Source organism: Myotis daubentonii, chromosome 10, assembly GCF_963259705.1.
Source record: "Myotis daubentonii chromosome 10, mMyoDau2.1, whole genome shotgun sequence".
Classification (NCBI taxonomy): domain Eukaryota; kingdom Metazoa; phylum Chordata; class Mammalia; order Chiroptera; family Vespertilionidae; genus Myotis; species Myotis daubentonii.
Genome location: NC_081849.1, coordinates 30,775,746 through 30,784,032, shown reverse-complemented (window position 1 = coordinate 30,784,032; position 8,287 = coordinate 30,775,746). Strand labels below are relative to the sequence as shown.

Genomic DNA, 8,287 nt, shown 5'->3' with positions numbered 1-8,287 from the left:
TATAAGTTTTTACTATTACAAGTAAAGGTCTTTTATATAAACCTATGCATTCATTTCTTTTTAAAAAAATATATTTTATTGATTTTTTACAAAGAGGAAGGGAGAAGGATAGAGAGTTAGAAACATCCATGACAGAGAAACGTCGATCAGCTGCCTCCTGAACACCCTCTACTGGGAATTGAGCCTGAAACCTGGGCATGTATCCTTGACCGAAATCGAACCTGGGACCCTTCCGTCCGTAGGTCGATGCTCTATCCACTGAGCCAAACCGGTTAGGGTGCATTCATTTCTTTTTATTTCTTGAAAACATTTTTAATAGCTAAATAATAGATGCGCCATAATCAGTCATCTCTCTATTGTTGGAAAATTAGCTTGTTCCTACTTTTTTTTTTTTTTTTTTTTTTTTTTAGATTTTGAGTGTTTATTTGACAGTTTCATTGAGGTAGAATTGGCATACAATAAATTGAACATACTTGAATTGTATGATTTGATAAATTTCACCATACCTATACACCTGTGAAACCGTCACCACCATCAAGATGCTGAGCATGTCATTTCCAACACTCCCCAAGATGTCCCCATGCCCCTTCGTAATCGATCTCTTCCACCGCTTCTTACCCTCTCCCTCAGACAACTACTGACCTGCTTCTTATAATTATACATGAGTTTTCTATAAATGGAATCACTTAGTGTATACTCTTCTTTTGTCTGGCTTCAGCATAATTATTCTGAGATTCATTCATGTTGATTCATGTCTATTCCTTTTTCCCTCTGAGTATTGTATATTTATCACTTTTGTTTATAATTTGCTTTTTTGTAAGTTCATGTTACTTAATTTTTTTTAATTGCTTAAAGTATTACAAAGGGTATTACATATGTGTCTCTCCCCCCCCCCCCCCTTGACAGTTCCCTAGCCTCCCCTATCCCCCAGTGTCTTATGTCCATTGGTTATGCTTATATGCATGCATACAAGTCCTTCGGTTGATCTCTTACCGTCCTCCCTCCTGCCCCGCAACCCTCCCCGGCCTTCCCGCTGCAGTTTGACAATCTGTTTGAGGCAGCTCTGCCTCTGTATCTATTTTTGTTCATAAGTTTATAATGGTCTTTATTATGCATAAATGAGTGAGATCATGTGGTATTTTTCCTTCATTGACTGGCTTATTTCACTTAGCATAATGCTCTCCAGTTCCATCCATGCTGTTGCAAATGGTAAGAGTTCCTTCTTTTATACAGCAGCATAGTATTCCATCGTGTAGATGTACCACAGTTTTCTAATCCATTCATCTACAGATGGGCACTATTTTACTTAATTCAATATATCCAAAACATTATGATTTCAACAGGTAATTGTATGTGGCTGGAATGGCACCAGGTTTTAGACCCATGGAGTCAGACTGGACCTGGGTTCAGCAACCTCGGTACTTAAGTTATGCCTAGGAAAGAATTCAGAGCCAAGACTCAAACTATAAGGAGATATCTATCTATCTATCTATCTATCTATCTATCTATCTATCTATACATACTAGAGGCCCAGTGCATGAAATTCATGCACTGGTAGGGTCCCTAGAAGCTGACGGCTGCCAGCCAGGGCCTCCCTCCCTTCCCCCGGCCGGCCCCACCCCCTGGTCAAACTCCCAGACGAACTCCCGGCCGAGGGGACAATTTGCATACTATGCTTTTATTATATAGGATATGTATATATATAAAAAAGGCTAAGTGACCTATCGTCCATCCATCCAACCGTCTGACCAAATGACTGGCTGGTACATATAATGCACACTGGCAATCTCTATATATAAAATGCTAATATGCTAAGTGTCCCTCTGCCCGTCCAACCAATTGCTATGACACACACTGACCACCAGGGACCAGACGCTCAACGCAGGAGCTGCCGAGCTACAGTGGCTTGGCAGCAGAGGTTCTCGGGTGACACACCCCAAAATCAGAGAGGAGGGAGCCTGATTCCTCATGGGGCCATACAATTCCACCTTCAGCCGTGGGTTATGTTGTTGCTGGGGCACTGTCGGCCCTGAATCTGGTTTGCTGCAGACTTGCATTTGCTTTCCACACCCTGTATGACAGAGACTTTGCAGAGTGCCCTCTCACACTCCGGGACCCCTCTGGGGATGTCAGAGAGCCAGTTTCAGCCTGGTTCCTGCAGGTCAGGCTAAGGGATCCCACCTGTCAGGGGGACCCTATGGGAGCGGTGTTACTCTCTTCCCACAACCAGTGCAGAGAGAGAGAATGCGGGGTTTGATTAGAACGTGACAAGGTTTAAGGAAAAATGTAAAAACACAAGACTGAGACAGAAATAGAGTGAAGGCTGGGCCTGGGTGTGGCATCTGCCCTCTGATGGAGGGACAGATGCAGACAGCACCAGCACCGGGAGGAGTTTATTAAATACTTGAATAACAGGAAGTTACATCACATCTGGGTGGGCCTTGAGTTCCTGGTGACATTATGAGATCCACCCCCTTAACACTGGGTGGGAAGATCAAACTGAGTGGCATCCCAATCTTTTGATTGGGCATGGCTCTGCCTGCACTCTGAGTTTCAGCCGATATATTTAAACTGAGTGTTTTTGCCAGCAGCCCTGGCAGTACCCTGCTCACTCTGTAGACAATGCCCTTCGAGCCACAGCACCACCCCAGGTGTGGCAGGCCAGGGAGGGACCTCGGATGGTTGGCTCCAGGGTGTGTCTGGCCCATTTCACCCAGTCCCACACCTCTGGCCACCTTCTAATTAATTTCCTTTCAAAAATGCACGAATCCACGCACCAGGTCACTAGTTTAAAAATAAACGTTGACTTGTGCATGCGTGATACATATGAAGTTCTCACTGGCACCAATTGCAGGCGTGTGTTTTGATGTGTCATTGTTGATCGTGAAATTTGGTTGTTTTTGTTGGCATTCAACGTGAACCACATTGTGATTTATTCATCAACCATCCAACCGACTGACCGGCTGGTACATATGATGTGCAATGGCAATTTAAAAATAAACGGTGACTCCCTGGCACCAATCGAATGCATGTTTTAATTTTATAATACTATATTATATATATTTTGACATGTAATTTTTTGCAGAAATGTAATTACCACACAAATCTTTCTTCTAATTAATTTCCTTTCAATGTGCATGAACCCATCCACCGGGCCACTAGTTTATTTACAAAATCACAGAGGTAGAAGTAATTTGCAGAAGAAATGGGCTGAGGAAACAATTTATAGAGACAAAGGAAGGGGCTCTTGGAGCTTCCAAGAGAGGGAGGTAATGGTAATGTTCCTGGGAGGGGGAGCGGGTAGGGAAAGGGAAAGTGACAATGAAAGGGAAAGAGAAGGGGAAAGGGAAAGGGAAAGGGAAATGTTCCCAGGAGGGAGAGGACACTGGTCCTCCAGTCTAAGGGTTTTAAGAGTAGAGATTTTAGGGAGGTCCCACGGGAAGATCTTATTAGAAGATGTTATTGGCAGCTTTCCAGGTGTGTCCTTTCAGGGCCTAGGTCTCCACTGATTGATTGGTTGGGGCCAGGGCAGGGGATCATTAGCCATGGGGTCGCTTGTCTGGTTTTTCTGCTTTTCTGAGCTTGCAGCTGAAATACAACTGAGGCTAGATGTTATCTCTAGGGAGGAACTGTCCGGGGGTCCAAATCACATGACCAGTGATATGCTAGGGGAGGAAAGGTCACTCTGAGGGGTCAGGTCCCAACCTGCAATTGTCCTTTCTAGGCAGCCAGGAGTTTCTTCCCTGTTGACCTTCTGTACCTGGCCCATCATCCTTGCTCTGCTCATGTCTGTCTGCCATAATCAACATAAACATTTATTAATGGGCCCTGGCCGGTTTGGCTCAGTGGATAGAGCGTCAGCCTGTGGACTGAGTGGTCCCGGGTTCGATTCCGGTCGAGGGCATGTACTTTAGTTGTGGGCACATCCTCAGTAAGGGGTGTGCAGGAGGCAGCTGATCGATGTTTCTCTCTCATCGATGTTTCTAACTATCCCTTTCCCTTCCTCTCTATAAAAAAAAATCAATAAAATATATTTTTAAAAATTTATTAATGAGATATTTCTTTTTTTTTGTTTTGTTCCAACTTCTCAAAATTTGATGTGCCTTTTACACTTATGTTACATTTCAATTTGGACCAGCCACATATTAAATGCTCTATTGCCATGTGTGGCCGCAGCTGTTATATTGGATAGGGCATGTATAGAGAATTAGACAACACTTGATTGTAACTATGGAGGACAGAGACTGCATTTTATTCCTATATTTGCAAAGTCTAGCAAAGTGCCCAGAATATAAACAACGTTCAAGAAATATTTGTTGGTTCATCGGTTAGTCACTGTAGCAGGTTGGGCTGTAATCATATGAAGCCATGTACCTATGGTTGTGACTGTAGCTTGAGAAAAAGCCCTAGGTTTTTCTGAGGTATTCAGAAATCTCCTAGGGCAGTTAATAGGTAATCTTTAGTATTCTATTCAGAATCACTTCAAAGGCTCCGATGGAGGAGGGACTCACTTCAAAGGCTTTAAGAGGGAGAAATAGAGCAAGTTAGGAAAGTTGGTTGCCAAGACAACCTTCTCAGGATTGAAAGAGGACAATCAAACATTGTAGACCCAAGCTTGGTATGCCTGCAATCTCTCCTTTTGTTACATACTCTCATTTTGCTAGGCTATAAGGAAGAATAGTTTTGAAATGGCTATTTAAGAGTGTAATTTGGAGCCAGAGGGTCATGTGGCACTAAAAGTGTTTTAGTGCAAAAAGAAGGAAAGTGGATTGCTTCTCCATTTTGGCTAAGATCAAATGAAGTGTTTGTTCTTATCAGTGTAATACCTGATAGGTCCTCCACCTGAGGACAACTTTTTACATGGATTTTTGGAGCAGGGAGGTAGAATAGGAGCTTGCTCAGTCCATTCCACGTATTGACCCAACATTACAGTACTTTCCGGAGAGTGCATGCATGTGCCCGCCCCCCGCCACCCCACACACACACACAGAAAAATTGGCAACCTGGACTTGTGCCCTGATCAGGAATCAAACTGGTAACATTTTGGTGCATGGTATGATGCCCAACCAACAACCAGTCACAGTGGCCAGGGCAACTTTTTCCTACTATTTTGATATGTTGCTTTTATTCTATACTAAATTCATATATACATTTAGATCTACTTCACCACCCTATTGTCTGTGTCCATGGGTTATGCATATATGCATACAAGTTCTTTGGCTGATCTCTATCCATCCACCCACCCTCCCCTGAATTCCCTCTGAGATTCCATAGTCTTTTCTATGCTTCTATTTTGTTTGTTGTTTTTGTGGTTAATCCTCACCTGAGGATATTTTCCATTGATTTTTAGAGAGAGTAGAAAAAGAGGAGAGACAGAGAGAGAAACATTGATGTGAGAGAGACACATCAATTGGTTGCCTCTTGCACACTCCCTGACAAGGGCCAGGGATCAACCCTGCAACCAAGGTATGCACCCTTGACCAGAATTGAACTCAGGACCCTTCAGTCTGCAGGCCGATGCTCTATCCACTGAGTTAAACCGGCTAGGGCTTATGCTTCTATTTTGGATCTATATTCTTCATAAGTTTATTTTGTTCATTAGATTCCACATATGAGTGAGATCATATGATCCTTGTCTTTCTCTGACTGGCTTATTTCACTTAGCATAATACTCTCCAGGTCCCTCCATGCTGTCTCAGAGGGTAAGAGATCCTTCTTTTTTACTGCTGCATAGTAAATGTACTATGCATTTGTTCCATGGGGTAAATGTACCACAGCTTTTTTTTTTTTTTTCCTGTTCCTGAACTTTATTTTTTTTTCAATCTTTAATTTCTTTATTGATTAAGGTATCACATATGTGACCTCATCCCCCCATAACCCGCCCTTCCCCCCCCCACTCATGCTCTCATCTCCCTGTTGTCTGTGTCCATTAGTTGGGCTTATATGCATGCATACAAGTCCTTTGGTTGATCTCTCCCTCTTACCCCCACCCTCCCCTACCTTCCCTCTGAGGTTTGACAGTCTGACCTCTGCTTTTCTGTCTCTGGATCTGCCCCTGTTCATCAGTCTATGTTGTTCACTATATTCCACAAATGAGGGAGATCATGTGATATTTATCTTTCTCTGACCACTGCTCTTTTATCCCCTCATCTACAGATGGATACTTGGTCTGTTTCCAGATCTTAGCTATTGTAAATTGTGCTGCTATGTACATAGGGGTGCATACATTCTTTCTGATTGGCGTTTTGGGTTTCTTAGAATATATTCCTAGAAGTGGGATGACTGGGTCAAATGGCAGTTCTATTTTTAATTTATTGAGGAAACTTTATACTGTTTTCCATAATGGCTGCACTAGTCTGTATTCCCACTAGCAGTGTACTAGGGTTCCCTTTTCTCCACATCCTCACCAGCACTTGTCATTTGTTGATTTATTGATGGTAGCCATTCTGACAGGTGTGAGGTGATACCTCATTGTCATTTTAATTTACATCTCTCTTGGTCATCTTCATGTCCATTTTGGAGAAATATCTATTTAGGTCTTTTGCCCATTTTTTAATTGGATTGTTTGTCTTCCTTTTGTTAAGTTGTATGAGTTCCTTATATATTTTGGATATTAACCCTTTATAAGGTGTATCATTGCCAAATATGTTCTCCCATACAGTGAGCTCCCTTTTCATTTTGTTTATAGTTTCTTTTGCTGTGCAGAAGTTTTTTATTTTGATGTAGTCCCATTTGCTTATTTACTTCTTTATTTCCTTTGACCTAGGAGATGTATCTGCAAACATATTGCTATGAGAGATGTCTGAAATGTTGCTGTCTATGATTTCTTCTAGGATTTTTATGGTTTCATGACATATTTAAGTCTTTTACCCATTTTGAGTTTATTCTTTTGTATGGTGTAAGTTGGTGGTCTAGTTTCAATTTTTTGCATGCACCTGTCCAATTTTACCAACACCATTTATTGAAGAGACTGTCTTGATTCCATTGTATGTTCTTGCCTCCTTTGTCAAATACTAATAGAGCGTAATGGCTTGGGTTGATTTCTGGGGTCTCTGTTCTGTCCCATTGATCAATATGCCTGCTCTTATGCCAGTACCAGCTGTTTTGATTACAGTGACTTTTAGTATAACTTGCTATCTGGAATTGTGATCCCTCCAACTTTGTCCTTCTTTCTCAAGATTGCTGCAGCTATTAAGGGTTATTTTTGGTTCCATATAAATTTTTAGATTATTTGGTCTATATCTGTGAAATATGCATTGCTACTTTAACAGGGATTGCATTGAATATGTAGATTGCTTTGGGTAGTATGGGCATTTTAATGATGTTAATTTTACCAATCCATGAACATGGCATATTCTTGCACTTATGTCTTCTTCTACTCTTTTGTCAACATCCTGTAGTTTTCCATGTAAAAGCCATTTACCTCCTTGGTTGAAGTTATTCCTAAGTATCCTAATTTTTTTGTTGTTTTAATGGTAAATAGGATTGTTTGTTTAGTTTCTCTTTCTGAGAATTCATTATTGGTGTATAACAATGCCATCTAGTTCTGGGTGTTAATTTTGCATCCTGCTATATTGCCAAATTCATTGAGTAAATCTAGTAGTTTTTTGGTGGAGTCTTTAGGGTTTTCTATGTACAATAGCATGTCATCTGCGAATAATGACAGTTTTACTTCCTTTCCAATTTGAATGCCTTTAGTTTCTTCTCTTTGTCTGATCTCTGTGGCTAGGACTTCCAGTACTATGTTGAACAAAAGTGGTGAAAGTGGACACCCCTGTTCCTGTTCTTAGGGGAAATGTTTTCATTTTTGCCTATTGAGTATGATATTGGCTGTAGGTTTGTCATATTTTGCCTTTATTATGTTAAGATATGATCCCTCTATGTTGACTTTGCTGAGAATTTTTAATAAAAATGGGTATTAAATTTTGTCGGATGTTTTTTCTGCATCTATTGATATGATCATGCGATTTTTGTCCTATTTGCTTATTGATGGCAAATATTGTACCAGCCTTGATTCTCTGGAATAAATCCCATATGGTCAAGGTGTATTATCTTTTTAATATATTGCTGGATCCAACTTGTAATGTTTTCTTGAGGATTTTAGCATCTATGTTCATCAGAGATATTGGCCTGGAATTCTCTATCTTTGTGTCTCACTATCTTTGTAGGGTCCTCCTATGAACGTAGTCAAACTAATTTCTCTGCTTTTAATCGATCTAATGTCAATCTGATTATTAGATATGCCAAAAAACCTAAAAGGGTAGAAAAAATTTTTTCCTTCTCTACA

The 8,287-nt window shown here is 41.0% G+C and overlaps 1 non-coding gene across 1 annotated transcript; it reads left to right on the top strand.

Annotated features, from left to right (window-relative positions):
- The first annotated feature begins 4,768 nt into the window (after positions 1-4,768).
- Positions 4,769-4,956, top strand: LOC132211633 (U2 spliceosomal RNA). The gene has a single exon (XR_009447531.1). It is a non-coding gene; the product is annotated as a U2 spliceosomal RNA (small nuclear RNA).
- Positions 4,957-8,287: the final 3,331 nt, after the last annotated feature.